Raw genomic sequence first — 26,407 nt, 5'->3', positions numbered from 1 at the left:
TCTAACACATCTCCTGTAAGCTGCCTCTGTACATAGCTCGGGTACATCGCTCTGATGGCCGTGAGGATTTCTATCACTTCGGTTCCGGGCTTAAGCGAACGGAATTCATTCACCCTCTGCCAGAAAAACTGTTTGTATATGAGCTTTCCGTTGACGTCGTACCGCTTGTTTCTTAACTGGGTAACCTTCCTCTCTACCAATGATCTGCACTGAAATTGTTCAATGAAAGCTTTTTCGAAGGTGCTAAAGGTCTTGAACGCTGGTACCTGGTGGTCTAACCAAATGCGTGCGGAACCGCGAAGACGTTTCTGGATGAGCTTCAGGTAATCCTCTTCGTGAATCCCATATAAAATGCAATCTCTTTTGAATTCTTGAAGAAACGTGGATGGCAAAGTTTCTGTCTTCTCTTGGTCGAAAATCATAAAGTTGTCCAGTGAAAACTTCGAGAAGATGGCACGCCTGCCTATTTCCGAGGTGGCCACACTGGTCTGTACCACGGAGTGGACTCGCGAGCAACTGCTATCCTGCTCCATGACGTCATCGCCTGTGGACTGACTCCCCGATCGAGATGGTTCCTGTGCTAATGTCGCCAGGGGCGTTGATTCTCGCTGTTCTTCCTCGTTCCTCGTTCGTGGTGACGTAATAACGATTGAAGAAGTCTCTCTCTGCATCGTTTCTTTGATTCGTGTGACGTCTTGGCGTAAGTCTTGCGTCATGTTTTTTATCTTTCTCCATTGCTGTTGTTCTGAGGTCATCTTGGTTTCGATTTGTCCGAATTATTCTTCCACCATTCTGGAATCCGCTGCAAGTCGACGATCAACCATTCGGAATTCCTCTTCCATTCTCTTTTCCACGTCATTCTTCTTTTCTTCTATCTTCTCTCCCAGGTGTGCCAGGTGTTCGTGGATCTGCCTGACTTCCGTTTCCACTGTTTTTTCCAGGTTCTCAATGTCTTTCGAGTTATCACGATGTCTTTCAACACACTCTTCTTGGACCTTTTCTATTTTCTCATCATTCTTTTTTAATGCTTGTAGAAACTGATCCATCATCTCTCGGTGTTGTTGTTCTCTCTCTCTTCTTCGCAATTCTTTTTGCTTTTCTTTCTCTTCTTCTTCCAATTTTCTCTTCTTCTCTTTCTCTTCTTCTTCCAATTTTCTCTTCTTCTCTTTCTCTTCTTCTTCCAATTTTCTCTTCTTCTCTTTCTCTTCGTCTTCCAATTTTCTCTTCTTCTCCTTCTCTTCTTCTTCCAATTTTCTCTTCCTTTCTTTCTCCTCTTTTCGACGTTCTTTCCCTTCTTCTTGTTGCTTCATCATCGTAGTGAAGAGCGCCATTATCGCTTGAACATCCATGGTGCCTTGGGTTGGTAACACTGCCGTTGGCTGCTCACTTTCAGGGATAACGGTATTCTCCGGAGCACGGTTGCTTTCTCCTCCCTGGTCGCCTTCCAGTAACGTCACTTCCTCTCCTTCCTTTGGATTGTCCATTTCTTCAATCTTCTTCCTTTGTCGAGTTATTCTCTCCATCACCCTTCTCCTCGGTCGTTATTCTCTCTCTCTCTTCTTCCTTGGACTCGATGCGTTCTCGCAGCGAGATATTGTATAAATTTCTCTTTTCTTTTTCATAAATAGAGCCTACGGGGTTCCACTTTCTTCCATCGGCCTAGTCGTTTTCCGTACCGCCGGATTGCCCAAAAATTTAATTCTTCGCCCATTTAATTGTTGATCGATAAGCCCAAAATATATATACACACATGCAACATAATAGTATTCACAAAATCATCTATATACTTTTTAACTACACTAACCACTACAAATATCAAAATACAATAAACAAAACATGCAAATATTCCTGAATACCTCAATAAATGATAAACATCCTAAGTTTGTGTTTGTTACGTAATTATTCACATTCAATTAATTTGGTTACGCGTACATTGCTATAACTCTATTATTTAGCTTAATAAATTTTCCTCACAAGCTCCTTTCCCTTTAACGTCCCGTCGCTAAACATGGCAAGTTTATGGCTTATAAAAATTTTCAGTCAAATTTCAATTCTTGAAATTACAGTTATACTAGCAACAACAAATGAAACAGTTTACTTTCCTATCCATAGCTTGGATAATGGCTACGATTATCTTAACATATTCCTTTGCAGTTACCACAGCCCACTCAGGCCTACCTAACTGATCAGCTGATTTACAACGCAAATACGACACATTAGCCTAAACGTAACTATGTTCGACCTGTCCTATCGCATGTTCGACCTGCCCTGTCGCATGTTCGGCCTGCCCTGTCGCATGTTCGGGCGCCATCTTGTAAAAACACGACGGGTTCAGTGGTAATCAATTAAAGTAAAATGCACACTAATTAATTAGTTCAATAATGTCAAGTATAACTGCACTCAAGCCATAAGGAATATAATAATATCATAATAAATATGGTCTCAGGGATCGTGTTTATGCAGTTGGACCTTTAAAGCGAGGTAACTTTGTTTATACATTTACATTATTCAATCCTGTAAATTACGTAACACAAGAAAATAGGTTTGAAATCTATATAATTAAATAAATCAATTCACATAATACAAGCTGCCCTCTTACGCACAAACCATCGGCAGATAACACAATACTAATCCTACTACAAATACTGTTATTTTCCTGGAAAAATAGCATTGTCTAGCTTTCATTTAAATACGGCGGTTAGCAACTTTTCTTACTCAACGCGATGTGATTTTAAAACTGATAATTATACTCAAATGATTAGAATATTACTTACTTAGGGTTTGGATTAATTATAAAATTACTTTATCAGTTCACAAATGAATAATTACGGCGAAATGTTAGTATGTGAAGTAGATAATGTTTATGTCAATTTGGCTACTGAATATTGTGTAATCCAATATTTAGAATCACGCGCCGATATTCTGGATCGATCTCCGATGTTCATGAAAATGCTTTCTTACCTTACGGCTGGACTTGGGTCATTGCTACCTGGGATGACATCTCAGATGGACACTCGATTAACGGAATCACTTTCGCTTCCAGAACTTAACGTACGATTGACAACCCGTATTCCTTTCCTTCTTACTTTCTCTGGAGTAATCTTCAATGAAGCCAGGATCTTCTGTTCGCACAACGATGGATTGGCGCTTCAACAATGGTTCAGCATCTCAACAATGGATTGGCACTTCAACAATGGTTCAGCATCTCAACAATGGATCGACATCTCAACAATGGATCGGCACTTCATCAATGGATCGGCATCTCAACAATGGATCGACATCTCAACAATGGATCGACATCTCAACAATGGATCGACTTCTCAACAATGGATCGGCACTTCATCAATGGATCGGCATCTCAACAATGGATCGACATCTCAACAATGGACTTCAACAATGGTTTGGCACTTCAACAATGGATTGGCACTTCAACAATGGTTCAGCATCTCAACAATGGATTGGCACTTCAACAATGGTTTGGCAATTCAACAATGGTTCAGCATCTCAACAATGGATCGGCATCTCAACAATGGATCGGCATCTCAACAATGGATCGGCTCTTCAACAACGGATCGGCATCTCAACAATTCACGATCTCTCACACATTTAAATCAGAGTTCACAGGGTTACGAATGCGGCGGTTAGCTTTAAATAGTTCGGGCGGCGTTTCTAAGATGAATTATCGGGCTATAATTTATCACGGCGGTAATCAAATTCTCGCGACGACAGATGGAATTTTGTCGCAGACGTAGGCGCGATCGGAAGGGGGAGAAACCCCTTGCGGCTCTGTAGTGTTCTACTCACCCATGGTGTGGCTGCTCAACGTTTCGTAAATTAACAAAGACTCTTTTGCGAAATCAACTAGCGCGGATGTGATCCGAACGAATATTCAACTAGCACTGTGTTTTCTTTCAGCTTCGCGCGAAGACTTCCATGTCTAGCCTCTATGCTTAAGTCCTTTTCTACTTTCCCTCCAGAAACACTTGTCATCCGCCATCTACCCCTGTATTGATGAAATGCACCCTTGACGAGATTAGGTGATTGACCCGTTCATTGTCCATCGGCATGGAAAGTAGGACAGCTCAGCGTGAATGCTATCTTCTCAAGCGTCCTTTTGTTATCTTCCGTGATTTTTGATCCTCAATTACGGCCTTATCCTTCACTCGATTTTTATTAAACTTCGGAATCTTGACTTTTAGAATGTGTTTTACCATGGTCTTGAATTTCTGCTCAATCGGTCCACTAGATCAAAAGTTCCTTTTTTCCGTTAATGTCCATAAGAACATATACAAATGCTGTTTCAAAAAAGATTTTGTCGTGGCCAAATGCAACATTAAACATCATCCACTTGCACATTGCCTTAGTTTTAATAGTATTAATTCTAGAATTATACTGAATAAGTTTCTTAATTGGAATAATTTAATCTATAATTATTTTAATCAGATTTGTTAATCTGTAAGGCGTGATTTTCCGTTATACACTTTCCCCCTCTTACACATGAATTTTTTTCTGGAATTAGCTTTGCTGACTAGAAGAAAATTCATCCCACAATAAATTTCATCATAACGTAAAATTATGCCTACTATTCCTTAATTTTAAAACGTCCGAATCAGGGACTCGAACCCTGGACTGTTTACACCATTTTCAAAACAAATTTCATTAGCACAATTATCATTACTACAAATCATTACCTTACATATTAAATATTTGCAAATGAATATTAAATATTTCTCATTCGTCGAATAATTGAACTTATATATATAAACCTTTAGACATACCTACACTTGATTTCAAAAATGAGTACAATTACCACACTTAAATCTAATGATTATATGCGTAAATCAATTTTCATAACTTGACTAAAACATGGAAAACTATATACTTATAATTAATTTAGTTTTCATCATGTAGACATGGTTATATAAATGTGATTACTATAATTAACAATTCTTTAAACATTTTACTTCATTATGTTATATATATATATTTAGACTGTATGATATATGATATATATATATATATATATGTTTGCTATATACTAGTTTCTCTACATGTAGCTTTCAGCTTGGTCGTTGGTAGGATTTGTTTGGTTCATTTTTAGCTGTTGAATCCACGAATCTCTCTTTCCTGTCGAACAATTCCATTTTTTTACATTATCGATGTGTTGAGGTGTAGTTTCTTTGCCATTTTTGTAGTTTGTGAGTTTTAATATGTTATTTCCTAATCTAATGATGTCCCCATCTAACATCTGCCTCAGCTGCTTTCGTATCTCGGCCCTGTAGGAGTAGGCCACCAGATATACATGTGACACGACTGGTTCGTCATCTTCAACTTTGATCTCATGAGTGTATACTCTGCATCTGCCTGTTTTTTCTGAAAAGATCTCTGCATGCTCTTGTAGGATGTTTCTGAACTTCTCTCGGGCTTCCATGTTTATTTCGTTGAGATTAGACACTAATACATCAATTTTTTCCTCAGGGCTTAAGATAGCGCAATTTTCTGTAACATTAAAACACTTTCCTTCCTCTGGGAAGTACATTCTATTATTTATAAATTCAGCTTCCTGCTGACTGGCGTCGTCACATAAACGTAACGTCCCTCTACGTAGGTTCAAATCTGCGCTATATTGTATAAGGAATTCCATGCCTAAAATAGCATCCACATTCAATTCTCGAACGACGTAAAAATCTATTAGAGTCTCCATGCCTCCTATTTTGCCACCTACTACCACGTGCCCTAGTGGTCGCTGTCTAACCTTGCCTGAGAAATCTACTAGCCTAATGTCCTTACTGCTACTAAGCTGCGGTTTTGTTATATCCTTAGAGATTTTCTTCCAGATCTGTTCCCCACACAAGTTCAATTCCGACCCAGTGTCCACGATGGCATTAATAGAGTGTTCTCCTATTTTTAACTGTATTTGAGGCGTTTGAGATGGCCATAATTTCTTGCTCGAATTCTCTGCAGCATCGCTTTCATCATCATCTTCTGGTAAGTTATTTATGAACCAACAACTTCTTACTTCTATGTCTGTCATTTTGTGTCGTCGATTCACAGGTGAGGATTGTGGCTCTAGAACCTTTTGCATCTCAGATTCTCCGCCGACACGAGCCGAGCTGTCGTCGGAAGGTGTTAGTTTTCCGCTCTTGCGCCGTGGCTGTTATCCCCACGAGTACCTGACTGGTAATCTGGCGCCTTGGGATTGAGTCCCCTACTCGTTGATGGTTGAGGCCATTGTTCGTCACTCTCTTGCTTCTCATTGTTGTAGGCGGTTCTTACTAAGTGAATAGCTTGTGTTCTGCCTTCTTCCATACGATTGTCTTCCTCCCGGCGTGAAAATCGTATGTCGCCACGCCCTCGGTAACCTGCGTTTGTGTTCTGTCTGCCTCCACGGTAGTTTCCTCGATTCGAGCGTTTGGTATCCCTGTCTCGCTGTCTTGGAGGACTGTACTGCGATTGTTCTTGTCGATTGAATTGTTATCGACGTCCATTGTATGTATTGCGTGTAGTCGCCATTTGCACTCGTGGAAAATTTTCTCCTCTCTTCCTATCAAAATTATTATTCCCTCTTCTGCTCGATTGATCTTCCCATCGATGTTTTTCGTTCTCCTTCAGCAAATCCATGTCTTCAAGGATAAGCGACATTCGGTCAAAATTTTCTAACACATCTCCTGTAAGCTGCCTCTGTACATAGCTCGGGTACATCGCTCTGATGGCCGTGAGGATTTCTATCACTTCGGTTCCGGGCTTAAGCGAACGGAATTCATTCACCCTCTGCCAGAAAAACTGTTTGTATATGAGCTTTCCGTTGACGTCGTACCGCTTGTTTCTTAACTGGGTAACCTTCCTCTCTACCAATGATCTGCACTGAAATTGTTCAATGAAAGCTTTTTCGAAGGTGCTAAAGGTCTTGAACGCTGGTACCTGGTGGTCTAACCAAATGCGTGCGGAACCGCGAAGACGTTTCTGGATGAGCTTCAGGTAATCCTCTTCGTGAATCCCATATAAAATGCAATCTCTTTTGAATTCTTGAAGAAACGTGGATGGCAAAGTTTCTGTCTTCTCTTGGTCGAAAATCATAAAGTTGTCCAGTGAAAACTTCGAGAAGATGGCACGCCTGCCTATTTCCGAGGTGGCCACACTGGTCTGTACCACGGAGTGGACTCGCGAGCAACTGCTATCCTGCTCCATGACGTCATCGCCTGTGGACTGACTCCCCGATCGAGATGGTTCCTGTGCTAATGTCGCCAGGGGCGTTGATTCTCGCTGTTCTTCCTCGTTCCTCGTTCGTGGTGACGTAATAACGATTGAAGAAGTCTCTCTCTGCATCGTTTCTTTGATTCGTGTGACGTCTTGGCGTAAGTCTTGCGTCATGTTTTTTATCTTTCTCCATTGCTGTTGTTCTGAGGTCATCTTGGTTTCGATTTGTCCGAATTATTCTTCCACCATTCTGGAATCCGCTGCAAGTCGACGATCAACCATTCGGAATTCCTCTTCCATTCTCTTTTCCACGTCATTCTTCTTTTCTTCTATCTTCTCTCCCAGGTGTGCCAGGTGTTCGTGGATCTGTCTGACTTCCGTTTCCACTGTTTTTTCCAGGTTCTCAATGTCTTTCGAGTTATCACGATGTCTTTCAACACACTCTTCTTGGACCTTTTCTATTTTCTCATCATTCTTTTTTAATGCTTGTAGAAACTGATCCATCATCTCTCGGTGTTGTTGTTCTCTCTCTCTTCTTCGCAATTATTTTTGCTTTTCTTTCTCTTCTTCTTCCAATTTTCTCTTCTTCTCTTTCTCTTCTTCTTCCAATTTTCTCTTCTTCTCTTTCTCTTCTTCTTCCAATTTTCTCTTCTTCTCTTTCTCTTCGTCTTCCAATTTTCTCTTCTTCTCCTTCTCTTCTTCTTCCAATTTTCTCTTCCTTTCTTTCTCCTCTTTTCGACGTTCTTTCCCTTCTTCTTGTTGCTTCATCATCGTAGTGAAGAGCGCCATTATCGCTTGAACATCCATGGTGCCTTGGGTTGGTAACACTGCCGTTGGCTGCTCACTTTCAGGGATAACGGTATTCTCCGGAGCACGGTTGCTTTCTCCTCCCTGGTCGCCTTCCAGTAACGTCACTTCCTCTCCTTCCTTTGGATTGTCCATTTCTTCAATCTTCTTCCTTTGTCGAGTTATTCTCTCCATCACCCTTCTCCTCGGTCGTTATTCTCTCTCTCTCTTCTTCCTTGGACTCGATGCGTTCTCGCAGCGAGATATTGTATAAATTTCTCTTTTCTTTTTCATAAATAGAGCCTACGGGGTTCCACTTTCTTCCATCGGCCTAGTCGTTTTCCGTACCGCCGGATTGCCCAAAAATTTAATTCTTCGCCCATTTAATTGTTGATCGATAAGCCCAAAATATATATACACACATGCAACATAATAGTATTCACAAAATCATCTATATACTTTTTAACTACACTAACCACTACAAATATCAAAATACAATAAACAAAACATGCAAATATTCCTGAATACCTCAATAAATGATAAACATCCTAAGTTTGTGTTTGTTACGTAATTATTCACATTCAATTAATTTGGTTACGCGTACATTGCTATAACTCTATTATTTAGCTTAATAAATTTTCCTCACAAGCTCCTTTCGCTTTAACGTCCCGTCGCTAAACATGGCAAGTTTATGGCTTATAAAAATTTTCAGTCAAATTTCAATTCTTGAAATTACAGTTATACTAGCAACAACAAATGAAACAGTTTACTTTCCTATCCATAGCTTGGATAATGGCTACGATTATCTTAACATATTCCTTTGCAGTTACCACAGCCCACTCAGGCCTACCTAACTGATCAGCTGATTTACAACGCAAATACGACACATTAGCCTAAACGTAACTATGTTCGACCTGTCCTATCGCATGTTCGACCTGCCCTGTCGCATGTTCGGCCTGCCCTGTCGCATGTTCGGGCGCCATCTTGTAAAAACACGACGGGTTCAGTGGTAATCAATTAAAGTAAAATGCACACTAATTAATTAGTTCAATAATGTCAAGTATAACTGCACTCAAGCCATAAGGAATATAATAATATCATAATAAATATGGTCTCAGGGATCGTGTTTATGCAGTTGGACCTTTAAAGCGAGGTAACTTTGTTTATACATTTACATTATTCAATCCTGTAAATTACGTAACACAAGAAAATAGGTTTGAAATCTATATAATTAAATAAATCAATTCACATAATACAAGCTGCCCTCTTACGCACAAACCATCGGCAGATAACACAATACTAATCCTACTACAAATACTGTTATTTTCCTGGAAAAATAGCATTGTCTAGCTTTCATTTAAATACGGCGGTTAGCAACTTTTCTTACTCAACGCGATGTGATTTTAAAACTGATAATTATACTCAAATGATTAGAATATTACTTACTTAGGGTTTGGATTAATTATAAACTTACTTTATCAGTTCACAAATGAATAATTACGGCGAAATGTTAGTATGTGAAGTAGATAATGTTTATGTCAATTTGGCTACTGAATATTGTGTAATCCAATATTTAGAATCACGCGCCGATATTCTGGATCGATCTCCGATGTTCATGAAAATGCTTTCTTACCTTACGGCTGGACTTGGGTCATTGCTACCTGGGATGACATCTCAGATGGACACTCGATTAACGGAATCACTTTCGCTTCCAGAACTTAACGTACGATTGACAACCCGTATTCCTTTCCTTCTTACTTTCTCTGGAGTAATCTTCAATGAAGCCAGGATCTTCTGTTCGCACAACGATGGATTGGCGCTTCAACAATGGTTCAGCATCTCAACAATGGATTGGCACTTCAACAATGGTTCAGCATCTCAACAATGGATCGACATCTCAACAATGGATCGGCACTTCATCAATGGATCGGCATCTCAACAATGGATCGACATCTCAACAATGGATCGACATCTCAACAATGGATCGACTTCTCAACAATGGATCGGCACTTCATCAATGGATCGGCATCTCAACAATGGATCGACATCTCAACAATGGACTTCAACAATGGTTTGGCACTTCAACAATGGATTGGCACTTCAACAATGGTTCAGCATCTCAACAATGGATTGGCACTTCAACAATGGTTTGGCAATTCAACAATGGTTCAGCATCTCAACAATGGATCGGCATCTCAACAATGGATCGGCATCTCAACAATGGATCGGCTCTTCAACAACGGATCGGCATCTCAACAATTCACGATCTCTCACACATTTAAATCAGAGTTCACAGGGTTACGAATGCGGCGGTTAGCTTTAAATAGTTCGGGCGGCGTTTCTAAGATGAATTATCGGGCTATAATTTATCACGGCGGTAATCAAATTCTCGCGACGACAGATGGAATTTTGTCGCAGACGTAGGCGCGATCGGAAGGGGGAGAAACCCCTTGCGGCTCTGTAGTGTTCTACTCACCCATGGTGTGGCTGCTCAACGTTTCGTAAATTAACAAAGACTCTTTTGCGAAATCAACTAGCGCGGATGTGATCCGAACGAATATTCAACTAGCACTGTGTTTTCTTTCAGCTTCGCGCGAAGACTTCCATGTCTAGCCTCTATGCTTAAGTCCTTTTCTACTTTCCCTCCAGAAACACTTGTCATCCGCCATCTACCCCTGTATTGATGAAATGCACCCTTGACGAGATTAGGTGATTGACCCGTTCATTGTCCATCGGCATGGAAAGTAGGACAGCTCAGCGTGAATGCTATCTTCTCAAGCGTCCTTTTGTTATCTTCCGTGATTTTTTATCCTCAATTACGGCCTTATCCTTCACTCGATTTTTATTAAACTTCGGAATCTTGACTTTTAGAATGTGTTTTACCATGGTCTTGAATTTCTGCTCAATCGGTCCACTAGATCAAAAGTTCCTTTTTTCCGTTAATGTCCATAAGAACATATACAAATGCTGTTTCAAAAAAGATTTTGTCGTGGCCAAATGCAACATTAAACATCATCCACTTGCACATTGCCTTAGTTTTAATAGTATTAATTCTAGAATTATACTGAATAAGTTTCTTAATTGGAATAATTTAATCTATAATTATTTTAATCAGATTTGTTAATCTGTAAGGCGTGATTTTCCGTTATACACTTCCCCCCTCTTACACATGAATTTTTTTCTGGAATTAGCTTTGCTGACTAGAAGAAAATTCATCCCACAATAAATTTCATCATAACGTAAAATTATGCCTACTATTCCTTAATTTTAAAACGTCCGAATCAGGGACTCGAACCCTGGACTGTTTACACCATTTTCAAAACAAATTTCATTAGCACAATTATCATTACTACAAATCATTACCTTACATATTAAATATTTGCAAATGAATATTAAATATTTCTCATTCGTCGAATAATTGAACTTATATATATAAACCTTTAGACATACCTACACTTGATTTCAAAAATGAGTACAATTACCACACTTAAATCTAATGATTATATGCGTAAATCAATTTTCATAACTTGACTAAAACATGGAAAACTATATACTTATAATTAATTTAGTTTTCATCATGTAGACATGGTTATATAAATGTGATTACTATAATTAACAATTCTTTAAACATTTTACTTCATTATGTTATATATATATATTTAGACTGTATGATATATGATATATATATATATATATATGTTTGCTATATACTAGTTTCTCTACATGTAGCTTTCAGCTTGGTCGTTGGTAGGATTTGTTTGGTTCATTTTTAGCTGTTGAATCCACGAATCTCTCTTTCCTGTCGAACAATTCCATTTTTTTACATTATCGATGTGTTGAGGTGTAGTTTCTTTGCCATTTTTGTAGTTTGTGAGTTTTAATATGTTATTTCCTAATCTAATGATGTCCCCATCTAACATCTGCCTCAGCTGCTTTCGTATCTCGGCCCTGTAGGAGTAGGCCACCAGATATACATGTGACACGACTGGTTCGTCATCTTCAACTTTGATCTCATGAGTGTATACTCTGCATCTGCCTGTTTTTTCTGAAAAGATCTCTGCATGCTCTTGTAGGATGTTTCTGAACTTCTCTCGGGCTTCCATGTTTATTTCGTTGAGATTAGACACTAATACATCAATTTTTTCCTCAGGGCTTAAGATAGCGCAATTTTCTGTAACATTAAAACACTTTCCTTCCTCTGGGAAGTACATTCTATTATTTATAAATTCAGCTTCCTGCTGACTGGCGTCGTCACATAAACGTAACGTCCCTCTACGTAGGTTCAAATCTGCGCTATATTGTATAAGGAATTCCATGCCTAAAATAGCATCCACATTCAATTCTCGAACGACGTAAAAATCTATTAGAGTCTCCATGCCTCCTATTTTGCCACCTACTACCACGTGCCCTAGTGGTCGCTGTCTAACCTTGCCTGAGAAATCTACTAGCCTAATGTCCTTACTGCTACTAAGCTGCGGTTTTGTTATATCCTTAGAGATTTTCTTCCAGATCTGTTCCCCACACAAGTTCAATTCCGACCCAGTGTCCACGATGGCATTAATAGAGTGTTCTCCTATTTTTAACTGTATTTGAGGCGTTTGAGATGGCCATAATTTCTTGCTCGAATTCTCTGCAGCATCGCTTTCATCATCATCTTCTGGTAAGTTATTTATGAACCAACAACTTCTTACTTCTATGTCTGTCATTTTGTGTCGTCGATTCACAGGTGAGGATTGTGGCTCTAGAACCTTTTGCATCTCAGATTCTCCGCCGACACGAGCCGAGCTGTCGTCGGAAGGTGTTAGTTTTCCGCTCTTGCGCCGTGGCTGTTATCCCCACGAGTACCTGACTGGTAATCTGGCGCCTTGGGATTGAGTCCCCTACTCGTTGATGGTTGAGGCCATTGTTCGTCACTCTCTTGCTTCTCATTGTTGTAGGCGGTTCTTACTAAGTGAATAGCTTGTGTTCTGCCTTCTTCCATACGATTGTCTTCCTCCCGGCGTGAAAATCGTATGTCGCCACGCCCTCGGTAACCTGCGTTTGTGTTCTGTCTGCCTCCACGGTAGTTTCCTCGATTCGAGCGTTTGGTATCCCTGTCTCGCTGTCTTGGAGGACTGTACTGCGATTGTTCTTGTCGATTGAATTGTTATCGACGTCCATTGTATGTATTGCGTGTAGTCGCCATTTGCACTCGTGGAAAATTTTCTCCTCTCTTCCTATCAAAATTATTATTCCCTCTTCTGCTCGATTGATCTTCCTATCGATGTTTTTCGTTCTCCTTCAGCAAATCCATGTCTTCAAGGATAAGCGACATTCGGTCAAAATTTTCTAACACATCTCCTGTAAGCTGCCTCTGTACATAGCTCGGGTACATCGCTCTGATGGCCGTGAGGATTTCTATCACTTCGGTTCCGGGCTTAAGCGAACGGAATTCATTCACCCTCTGCCAGAAAAACTGTTTGTATATGAGCTTTCCGTTGACGTCGTACCGCTTGTTTCTTAACTGGGTAACCTTCCTCTCTACCAATGATCTGCACTGAAATTGTTCAATGAAAGCTTTTTCGAAGGTGCTAAAGGTCTTGAACGCTGGTACCTGGTGGTCTAACCAAATGCGTGCGGAACCGCGAAGACGTTTCTGGATGAGCTTCAGGTAATCCTCTTCGTGAATCCCATATAAAATGCAATCTCTTTTGAATTCTTGAAGAAACGTGGATGGCAAAGTTTCTGTCTTCTCTTGGTCGAAAATCATAAAGTTGTCCAGTGAAAACTTCGAGAAGATGGCACGCCTGCCTATTTCCGAGGTGGCCACACTGGTCTGTACCACGGAGTGGACTCGCGAGCAACTGCTATCCTGCTCCATGACGTCATCGCCTGTGGACTGACTCCCCGATCGAGATGGTTCCTGTGCTAATGTCGCCAGGGGCGTTGATTCTCGCTGTTCTTCCTCGTTCCTCGTTCGTGGTGACGTAATAACGATTGAAGAAGTCTCTCTCTGCATCGTTTCTTTGATTCGTGTGACGTCTTGGCGTAAGTCTTGCGTCATGTTTTTTATCTTTCTCCATTGCTGTTGTTCTGAGGTCATCTTGGTTTCGATTTGTCCGAATTATTCTTCCACCATTCTGGAATCCGCTGCAAGTCGACGATCAACCATTCGGAATTCCTCTTCCATTCTCTTTTCCACGTCATTCTTCTTTTCTTCTATCTTCTCTCCCAGGTGTGCCAGGTGTTCGTGGATCTGCCTGACTTCCGTTTCCACTGTTTTTTCCAGGTTCTCAATGTCTTTCGAGTTATCACGATGTCTTTCAACACACTCTTCTTGGACCTTTTCTATTTTCTCATCATTCTTTTTTAATGCTTGTAGAAACTGATCCATCATCTCTCGGTGTTGTTGTTCTCTCTCTCTTCTTCGCAATTCTTTTTGCTTTTCTTTCTCTTCTTCTTCCAATTTTCTCTTCTTCTCTTTCTCTTCTTCTTCCAATTTTCTCTTCTTCTCTTTCTCTTCTTCTTCCAATTTTCTCTTCTTCTCTTTCTCTTCGTCTTCCAATTTTCTCTTCTTCTCCTTCTCTTCTTCTTCCAATTTTCTCTTCCTTTCTTTCTCCTCTTTTCGACGTTCTTTCCCTTCTTCTTGTTGCTTCATCATCGTAGTGAAGAGCGCCATTATCGCTTGAACATCCATGGTGCCTTGGGTTGGTAACACTGCCGTTGGCTGCTCACTTTCAGGGATAACGGTATTCTCCGGAGCACGGTTGCTTTCTCCTCCCTGGTCGCCTTCCAGTAACGTCACTTCCTCTCCTTCCTTTGGATTGTCCATTTCTTCAATCTTCTTCCTTTGTCGAGTTATTCTCTCCATCACCCTTCTCCTCGGTCGTTATTCTCTCTCTCTCTTCTTCCTTGGACTCGATGCGTTCTCGCAGCGAGATATTGTATAAATTTCTCTTTTCTTTTTCATAAATAGAGCCTACGGGGTTCCACTTTCTTCCATCGGCCTAGTCGTTTTCCGTACCGCCGGATTGCCCAAAAATTTAATTCTTCGCCCATTTAATTGTTGATCGATAAGCCCAAAATATATATACACACATGCAACATAATAGTATTCACAAAATCATCTATATACTTTTTAACTACACTAACCACTACAAATATCAAAATACAATAAACAAAACATGCAAATATTCCTGAATACCTCAATAAATGATAAACATCCTAAGTTTGTGTTTGTTACGTAATTATTCACATTCAATTAATTTGGTTACGCGTACATTGCTATAACTCTATTATTTAGCTTAATAAATTTTCCTCACAAGCTCCTTTCCCTTTAACGTCCCGTCGCTAAACATGGCAAGTTTATGGCTTATAAAAATTTTCAGTCAAATTTCAATTCTTGAAATTACAGTTATACTAGCAACAACAAATGAAACAGTTTACTTTCCTATCCATAGCTTGGATAATGGCTACGATTATCTTAACATATTCCTTTGCAGTTACCACAGCCCACTCAGGCCTACCTAACTGATCAGCTGATTTACAACGCAAATACGACACATTAGCCTAAACGTAACTATGTTCGACCTGTCCTATCGCATGTTCGACCTGCCCTGTCGCATGTTCGGCCTGCCCTGTCGCATGTTCGGGCGCCATCTTGTAAAAACACGACGGGTTCAGTGGTAATCAATTAAAGTAAAATGCACACTAATTAATTAGTTCAATAATGTCAAGTATAACTGCACTCAAGCCATAAGGAATATAATAATATCATAATAAATATGGTCTCAGGGATCGTGTTTATGCAGTTGGACCTTTAAAGCGAGGTAACTTTGTTTATACATTTACATTATTCAATCCTGTAAATTACGTAACACAAGAAAATAGGTTTGAAATCTATATAATTAAATAAATCAATTCACATAATACAAGCTGCCCTCTTACGCACAAACCATCGGCAGATAACACAATACTAATCCTACTACAAATACTGTTATTTTCCTGGAAAAATAGCATTGTCTAGCTTTCATTTAAATACGGCGGTTAGCAACTTTTCTTACTCAACGCGATGTGATTTTAAAACTGATAATTATACTCAAATGATTAGAATATTACTTACTTAGGGTTTGGATTAATTATAAAATTACTTTATCAGTTCACAAATGAATAATTACGGCGAAATGTTAGTATGTGAAGTAGATAATGTTTATGTCAATTTGGCTACTGAATATTGTGTAATCCAATATTTAGAATCACGCGCCGATATTCTGGATCGATCTCCGATGTTCATGAAAATGCTTTCTTACCTTACGGCTGGACTTGGGTCATTGCTACCTGGGATGACATCTCAGATGGACACTCGATTAACGGAATCACTTTCGCTTCCAGAACTTAACGTACGATTGTCAACCCGTATTCCTTTCCTTCTTACTTTCTCTGGAGTAATCTTCAATGAAGCCAGGATCTTCTGTTCGCACAACGATGGATTGGCGCTTCAACAATGGTTCAGCATCTCAACAATGGATTGGCACTTCAACAATGGTTCAGCATCTCAACAATGGATCGACATCTCAACAATGGATCGGCACTTCATCAATGGATCGGCATCTCAACAATGGATCGACATCTCAACAATGGATCGACATCTCAACAATGGATCGACTTCTCAACAATGGATCGGCACTTCATCAATGGATCGGCATCTCAACAATGGATCGACATCTCAACAATGGACTTCAACAATGGTTTGGCACTTCAACAATGGATTGGCACTTCAACAATGGTTCAGCATCTCAACAATGGATTGGCACTTCAACAATGGTTTGGCAATTCAACAATGGTTCAGCATCTCAACAATGGATCGGCATCTCAACAATGGATCGGCTCTTCAACAATGGATCGGCATCTCAACAATTCACGATCTCTCACACATTGAAATCAGAGTTCACAGGGTTACGAATGCGGCGGTTAGCTTTAAATAGTTCGGGCGGCGTTTCTAAGATGAATTATCGGGCTATAATTTATCACGGCGGTAATCAAATTCTCGCGACGACAGATGGAATTTTGTCGCAGACGTAGGCGCGATCGGAAGGGGGAGAAACCCCTTGCGGCTCTGTAGTGTTCTACTCACCCATGGTGTGGCTGCTCAACGTTTCGTAAATTAACAAAGACTCTTTTGCGAAATCAACTAGCGCGGATGTGATCCGAACGAATATTCAACTAGCACTGTGTTTTCTTTCAGCTTCGCGCGAAGACTTCCATGTCTAGCCTCTATGCTTAAGTCCTTTTCTACTTTCCCTCCAGAAACACTTGTCATCCGCCATCTACCCCTGTATTGATGAAATGCACCCTTGACGAGATTAGGTGATTGACCCGTTCATTGTCCATCAGCATGGAAAGTAGGACAGCTCAGCGTGAATGCTATCTTCTCAAGCGTCCTTTTGTTATCTTCCGTGATTTTTGATCCTCAATTACGGCCTTATCCTTCACTCGATTTTTATTAAACTTCGGAATCTTGACTTTTAGAATGTGTTTTACCATGGTCTTGAATTTCTGCTCAATCGGTCCACTAGATCAAAAGTTCCTTTTTTCCGTTAATGTCCATAAGAACATATACAAATGCTGTTTCAAAAAAGATTTTGTCGTGGCCAAATGCAACATTAAACATCATCCACTTGCACATTGCCTTAGTTTTAATAGTATTAATTCTAGAATTATACTGAATAAGTTTCTTAATTGGAATAATTTAATCTATAATTATTTTAATCAGATTTGTTAATCTGTAAGGCGTGATTTTCCGTTATACACTTTCCCCCTCTTACACATGAATTTTTTTCTGGAATTAGCTTTGCTGACTAGAAGAAAATTCATCCCACAATAAATTTCATCATAACGTAAAATTATGCCTACTATTCCTTAATTTTAAAACGTCCGAATCAGGGACTCGAACCCTGGACTGTTTACACCATTTTCAAAACAAATTTCATTAGCACAATTATCATTACTACAAATCATTACCTTACATATTAAATATTTGCAAATGAATATTAAATATTTCTCATTCGTCGAATAATTGAACTTATATATATAAACCTTTAGACATACCTACACTTGATTTCAAAAATGAGTACAATTACCACACTTAAATCTAATGATTATATGCGTAAATCAATTTTCATAACTTGACTAAAACATGGAAAACTATATACTTATAATTAATTTAGTTTTCATCATGTAGACATGGTTATATAAATGTGATTACTATAATTAACAATTCTTTAAACATTTTACTTCATTATGTTATATATATATATTTAGACTGTATGATATATGATATATATATATATATATATATGTTTGCTATATACTAGTTTCTCTACATGTAGCTTTCAGCTTGGTCGTTGGTAGGATTTGTTTGGTTCATTTTTAGCTGTTGAATCCACGAATCTCTCTTTCCTGTCGAACAATTCCATTTTTTTACATTATCGATGTGTTGAGGTGTAGTTTCTTTGCCATTTTTGTAGTTTGTGAGTTTTAATATGTTATTTCCTAATCTAATGATGTCCCCATCTAACATCTGCCTCAGCTGCTTTCGTATCTCGGCCCTGTAGGAGTAGGCCACCAGATATACATGTGACACGACTGGTTCGTCATCTTCAACTTTGATCTCATGAGTGTATACTCTGCATCTGCCTGGTTTTTCTGAAAAGATCTCTGCATGCTCTTGTAGGATGTTTCTGAACTTCTCTCGGGCTTCCATGTTTATTTCGTTGAGATTAGACACTAATACATCAATTTTTTCCTCAGGGCTTAAGATAGCGCAATTTTCTGTAACATTAAAACACTTTCCTTCCTCTGGGAAGTACATTCTATTATTTATAAATTCAGCTTCCTGCTGACTGGCGTCGTCACATAAACGTAACGTCCCTCTACGTAGGTTCAAATCTGCGCTATATTGTATAAGGAATTCCATGCCTAAAATAGCATCCACATTCAATTCTCGAACGACGTAAAAATCTATTAGAGTCTCCATGCCTCCTATTTTGCCACCTACTACCACGTGCCCTAGTGGTCGCTGTCTAACCTTGCCTGAGAAATCTACTAGCCTAATGTCCTTACTGCTACTAAGCTGCGGTTTTGTTATATCCTTAGAGATTTTCTTCCAGATCTGTTCCCCACACAAGTTCAATTCCGACCCAGTGTCCACGATGGCATTAATAGAGTGTTCTCCTATTTTTAACTGTATTTGAGGCGTTTGAGATGGCCATAATTTCTTGCTCGAATTCTCTGCAGCATCGCTTTCATCATCATCTTCTGGTAAGTTATTTATGAACCAACAACTTCTTACTTCTATGTCTGTCATTTTGTGTCGTCGATTCACAGGTGAGGATTGTGGCTCTAGAACCTTTTGCATCTCAGATTCTCCGCCGACACGAGCCGAGCTGTCGTCGGAAGGTGTTAGTTTTCCGCTCTTGCGCCGTGGCTGTTATCCCCACGAGTACCTGACTGGTAATCTGGCGCCTTGGGATTGAGTCCCCTACTCGTTGATGGTTGAGGCCATTGTTCGTCACTCTCTTGCTTCTCATTGTTGTAGGCGGTTCTTACTAAGTGAATAGCTTGTGTTCTGCCTTCTTCCATACGATTGTCTTCCTCCCGGCGTGAAAATCGTATGTCGCCACGCCCTCGGTAACCTGCGTTTGTGTTCTGTCTGCCTCCACGGTAGTTTCCTCGATTCGAGCGTTTGGTATCCCTGTCTCGCTGTCTTGGAGGACTGTACTGCGATTGTTCTTGTCGATTGAATTGTTATCGACGTCCATTGTATGTATTGCGTGTAGTCGCCATTTGCACTCGTGGAAAATTTTCTCCTCTCTTCCTATCAAAATTATTATTCCCTCTTCTGCTCGATTGATCTTCCTATCGATGTTTTTCGTTCTCCTTCAGCAAATCCATGTCTTCAAGGATAAGCGACATTCGGTCAAAATTTTCTAACACATCTCCTGTAAGCTGCCTCTGTACATAGCTCGGGTACATCGCTCTGATGGCCGTGAGGATTTCTATCACTTCGGTTCCGGGCTTAAGCGAACGGAATTCATTCACCCTCTGCCAGAAAAACTGTTTGTATATGAGCTTTCCGTTGACGTCGTACCGCTTGTTTCTTAACTGGGTAACCTTCCTCTCTACCAATGATCTGCACTGAAATTGTTCAATGAAAGCTTTTTCGAAGGTGCTAAAGGTCTTGAACGCTGGTACCTGGTGGTCTAACCAAATGCGTGCGGAACCGCGAAGACGTTTCTGGATGAGCTTCAGGTAATCCTCTTCGTGAATCCCATATAAAATGCAATCTCTTTTGAATTCTTGAAGAAACGTGGATGGCAAAGTTTCTGTCTTCTCTTGGTCGAAAATCATAAAGTTGTCCAGTGAAAACTTCGAGAAGATGGCACGCCTGCCTATTTCCGAGGTGGCCACACTGGTCTGTACCACGGAGTGGACTCGCGAGCAACTGCTATCCTGCTCCATGACGTCATCGCCTGTGGACTGACTCCCCGATCGAGATGGTTCCTGTGCTAATGTCGCCAGGGGCGTTGATTCTCGCTGTTCTTCCTCGTTCCTCGTTCGTGGTGACGTAATAACGATTGAAGAAGTCTCTCTCTGCATCGTTTCTTTGATTCGTGTGACGTCTTGGCGTAAGTCTTGCGTCATGTTTTTTATCTTTCTCCATTGCTGTTGTTCTGAGGTCATCTTGGTTTCGATTTGTCCGAATTATTCTTCCACCATTCTGGAATCCGCTGCAAGTCGACGATCAACCATTCGGAATTCCTCTTCCATTCTCTTTTCCACGTCATTCTTCTTTTCTTCTATCTTCTCTCCCAGGTGTGCCAGGTGTTCGTGGATCTGCCTGACTTCCGTTTCCACTGTTTTTTCCAGGTTCTCAATGTCTTTCGAGTTATCACGATGTCTTTCAACACACTCTTCTTGGACCTTTTCTATTTTCTCATCATTCTTTTTTAATGCTTGTAGAAACTGATCCATCATCTCTCGGTGTTGTTGTTCTCTCTCTCTTCTTCGCAATTCTTTTTGCTTTTCTTTCTCTTCTTCTTCCAATTTTCTCTTCTTCTCTTTCTCTTCTTCTTCCAATTTTCTCTTCTTCTCTTTCTCTTCTTCTTCCAATTTTCTCTTCTTCTCTTTCTCTTCGTCTTCCAATTTTCTCTTCTTCTCCTTCTCTTCTTCTTCCAATTTTCTCTTCCTTTCTTTCTCCTCTTTTCGACGTTCTTTCCCTTCTTCTTGTTGCTTCATCATCGTAGTGAAGAGCGCCATTATCGCTTGAACATCCATGGTGCCTTGGGTTGGTAACACTGCCGTTGGCTGCTCACTTTCAGGGATAACGGTATTCTCCGGAGCACGGTTGCTTTCTCCTCCCTGGTCGCCTTCCAGTAACGTCACTTCCTCTCCTTCCTTTGGATTGTCCATTTCTTCAATCTTCTTCCTTTGTCGAGTTATTCTCTCCATCACCCTTCTCCTCGGTCGTTATTCTCTCTCTCTCTTCTTCCTTGGACTCGATGCGTTCTCGCAGCGAGATATTGTATAAATTTCTCTTTTCTTTTTCATAAATAGAGCCTACGGGGTTCCACTTTCTTCCATCGGCCTAGTCGTTTTCCGTACCGCCGGATTGCCCAAAAATTTAATTCTTCGCCCATTTAATTGTTGATCGATAAGCCCAAAATATATATACACACATGCAACATAATAGTATTCACAAAATCATCTATATACTTTTTAACTACACTAACCACTACAAATATCAAAATACAATAAACAAAACATGCAAATATTCCTGAATACCTCAATAAATGATAAACATCCTAAGTTTGTGTTTGTTACGTAATTATTCACATTCAATTAATTTGGTTACGCGTACATTGCTATAACTCTATTATTTAGCTTAATAAATTTTCCTCACAAGCTCCTTTCCCTTTAACGTCCCGTCGCTAAACATGGCAAGTTTATGGCTTATAAAAATTTTCAGTCAAATTTCAATTCTTGAAATTACAGTTATACTAGCAACAACAAATGAAACAGTTTACTTTCCTATCCATAGCTTGGATAATGGCTACGATTATCTTAACATATTCCTTTGCAGTTACCACAGCCCACTCAGGCCTACCTAACTGATCAGCTGATTTACAACGCAAATACGACACATTAGCCTAAACGTAACTATGTTCGACCTGTCCTATCGCATGTTCGACCTGCCCTGTCGCATGTTCGGCCTGCCCTGTCGCATGTTCGGGCGCCATCTTGTAAAAACACGACGGGTTCAGTGGTAATCAATTAAAGTAAAATGCACACTAATTAATTAGTTCAATAATGTCAAGTATAACTGCACTCAAGCCATAAGGAATATAATAATATCATAATAAATATGGTCTCAGGGATCGTGTTTATGCAGTTGGACCTTTAAAGCGAGGTAACTTTGTTTATACATTTACATTATTCAATCCTGTAAATTACGTAACACAAGAAAATAGGTTTGAAATCTATATAATTAAATAAATCAATTCACATAATACAAGCTGCCCTCTTACGCACAAACCATCGGCAGATAACACAATACTAATCCTACTACAAATACTGTTATTTTCCTGGAAAAATAGCATTGTCTAGCTTTCATTTAAATACGGCGGTTAGCAACTTTTCTTACTCAACGCGATGTGATTTTAAAACTGATAATTATACTCAAATGATTAGAATATTACTTACTTAGGGTTTGGATTAATTATAAAATTACTTTATCAGTTCACAAATGAATAATTACGGCGAAATGTTAGTATGTGAAGTAGATAATGTTTATGTCAATTTGGCTACTGAATATTGTGTAATCCAATATTTAGAATCACGCGCCGATATTCTGGATCGATCTCCGATGTTCATGAAAATGCTTTCTTACCTTACGGCTGGACTTGGGTCATTGCTACCTGGGATGACATCTCAGATGGACACTCGATTAACGGAATCACTTTCGCTTCCAGAACTTAACGTACGATTGTCAACCCGTATTCCTTTCCTTCTTACTTTCTCTGGAGTAATCTTCAATGAAGCCAGGATCTTCTGTTCGCACAACGATGGATTGGCGCTTCAACAATGGTTCAGCATCTCAACAATGGATTGGCACTTCAACAATGGTTCAGCATCTCAACAATGGATCGACATCTCAACAATGGATCGGCACTTCATCAATGGATCGGCATCTCAACAATGGATCGACATCTCAACAATGGATCGACATCTCAACAATGGATCGACTTCTCAACAATGGATCGGCACTTCATCAATGGATCGGCATCTCAACAATGGATCGACATCTCAACAATGGACTTCAACAATGGTTTGGCACTTCAACAATGGATTGGCACTTCAACAATGGTTCAGCATCTCAACAATGGATTGGCACTTCAACAATGGTTTGGCAATTCAACAATGGTTCAGCATCTCAACAATGGATCGGCATCTCAACAATGGATCGGCTCTTCAACAATGGATCGGCATCTCAACAATTCACGATCTCTCACACATTGAAATCAGAGTTCACAGGGTTACGAATGCGGCGGTTAGCTTTAAATAGTTCGGGCGGCGTTTCTAAGATGAATTATCGGGCTATAATTTATCACGGCGGTAATCAAATTCTCGCGACGACAGATGGAATTTTGTCGCAGACGTAGGCGCGATCGGAAGGGGGAGAAACCCCTTGCGGCTCTGTAGTGTTCTACTCACCCATGGTGTGGCTGCTCAACGTTTCGTAAATTAACAAAGACTCTTTTGCGAAATCAACTAGCGCGGATGTGATCCGAACGAATATTCAACTAGCACTGTGTTTTCTTTCAGCTTCGCGCGAAGACTTCCATGTCTAGCCTCTATGCTTAAGTCCTTTTCTACTTTCCCTCCAGAAACACTTGTCATCCGCCATCTACCCCTGTATTGATGAAATGCACCCTTGACGAGATTAGGTGATTGACCCGTTCATTGTCCATCAGCATGGAAAGTAGGACAGCTCAGCGTGAATGCTATCTTCTCAAGCGTCCTTTTGTTATCTTCCGTGATTTTTGATCCTCAATTACGGCCTTATCCTTCACTCGATTTTTATTAAACTTCGGAATCTTGACTTTTAGAATGTGTTTTACCATGGTCTTGAATTTCTGCTCAATCGGTCCACTAGATCAAAAGTTCCTTTTTTCCGTTAATGTCCATAAGAACATATACAAATGCTGTTTCAAAAAAGATTTTGTCGTGGCCAAATGCAACATTAAACATCATCCACTTGCACATTGCCTTAGTTTTAATAGTATTAATTGTAGAATTATACTGAATAAGTTTCTTAATTGGAATAATTTAATCTATAATTATTTTAATCAGATTTGTTAATCTGTAAGGCGTGATTTTCCGTTATACACTTTCCCCCTCTTACACATGAATTTTTTTCTGGAATTAGCTTTGCTGACTAGAAGAAAATTCATCCCACAATAAATTTCATCATAACGTAAAATTATGCCTACTATTCCTTAATTTTAAAACGTCCGAATCAGGGACTCGAACCCTGGACTGTTTACACCATTTTCAAAACAAATTTCATTAGCACAATTATCATTACTACAAATCATTACCTTACATATTAAATATTTGCAAATGAATATTAAATATTTCTCATTCGTCGAATAATTGAACTTATATATATAAACCTTTAGACATACCTACACTTGATTTCAAAAATGAGTACAATTACCACACTTAAATCTAATGATTATATGCGTAAATCAATTTTCATAACTTGACTAAAACATGGAAAACTATATACTTATAATTAATTTAGTTTTCATCATGTAGACATGGTTATATAAATGTGATTACTATAATTAACAATTCTTTAAACATTTTACTTCATTATGTTATATATATATATTTAGACTGTATGATATATGATATATATATATATATATATGTTTGCTATATACTAGTTTCTCTACATGTAGCTTTCAGCTTGGTCGTTGGTAGGATTTGTTTGGTTCATTTTTAGCTGTTGAATCCACGAATCTCTCTTTCCTGTCGAACAATTCCATTTTTTTACATTATCGATGTGTTGAGGTGTAGTTTCTTTGCCATTTTTGTAGTTTGTGAGTTTTAATATGTTATTTCCTAATCTAATGATGTCCCCATCTAACATCTGCCTCAGCTGCTTTCGTATCTCGGCCCTGTAGGAGTAGGCCACCAGATATACATGTGACACGACTGGTTCGTCATCTTCAACTTTGATCTCATGAGTGTATACTCTGCATCTGCCTGGTTTTTCTGAAAAGATCTCTGCATGCTCTTGTAGGATGTTTCTGAACTTCTCTCGGGCTTCCATGTTTATTTCGTTGAGATTAGACACTAATACATCAATTTTTTCCTCAGGGCTTAAGATAGCGCAATTTTCTGTAACATTAAAACACTTTCCTTCCTCTGGGAAGTACATTCTATTATTTATAAATTCAGCTTCCTGCTGACTGGCGTCGTCACATAAACGTAACGTCCCTCTACGTAGGTTCAAATCTGCGCTATATTGTATAAGGAATTCCATGCCTAAAATAGCATCCACATTCAATTCTCGAACGACGTAAAAATCTATTAGAGTCTCCATGCCTCCTATTTTGCCACCTACTACCACGTGCCCTAGTGGTCGCTGTCTAACCTTGCCTGAGAAATCTACTAGCCTAATGTCCTTACTGCTACTAAGCTGCGGTTTTGTTATATCCTTAGAGATTTTCTTCCAGATCTGTTCCCCACACAAGTTCAATTCCGACCCAGTGTCCACGATGGCATTAATAGAGTGTTCTCCTATTTTTAACTGTATTTGAGGCGTTTGAGATGGCCATAATTTCTTGCTCGAATTCTCTGCAGCATCGCTTTCATCATCATCTTCTGGTAAGTTATTTATGAACCAACAACTTCTTACTTCTATGTCTGTCATTTTGTGTCGTCGATTCACAGGTGAGGATTGTGGCTCTAGAACCTTTTGCATCTCAGATTCTCCGCCGACACGAGCCGAGCTGTCGTCGGAAGGTGTTAGTTTTCCGCTCTTGCGCCGTGGCTGTTATCCCCACGAGTACCTGACTGGTAATCTGGCGCCTTGGGATTGAGTCCCCTACTCGTTGATGGTTGAGGCCATTGTTCGTCACTCTCTTGCTTCTCATTGTTGTAGGCGGTTCTTACTAAGTGAATAGCTTGTGTTCTGCCTTCTTCCATACGATTGTCTTCCTCCCGGCGTGAAAATCGTATGTCGCCACGCCCTCGGTAACCTGCGTTTGTGTTCTGTCTGCCTCCACGGTAGTTTCCTCGATTCGAGCGTTTGGTATCCCTGTCTCGCTGTCTTGGAGGACTGTACTGCGATTGTTCTTGTCGATTGAATTGTTAT

The sequence above is a fragment of the Lepisma saccharinum genome, chromosome 17, assembly GCF_977018435.1.
Source record: "Lepisma saccharinum chromosome 17, izLepSacc3.1, whole genome shotgun sequence".
NCBI classification, from domain to species: Eukaryota; Metazoa; Arthropoda; class Insecta; order Zygentoma; family Lepismatidae; genus Lepisma; species Lepisma saccharinum.
The sequence above is the reverse complement of the archived record's forward strand: the minus strand, read 5'-3'. Positions refer to the sequence as shown.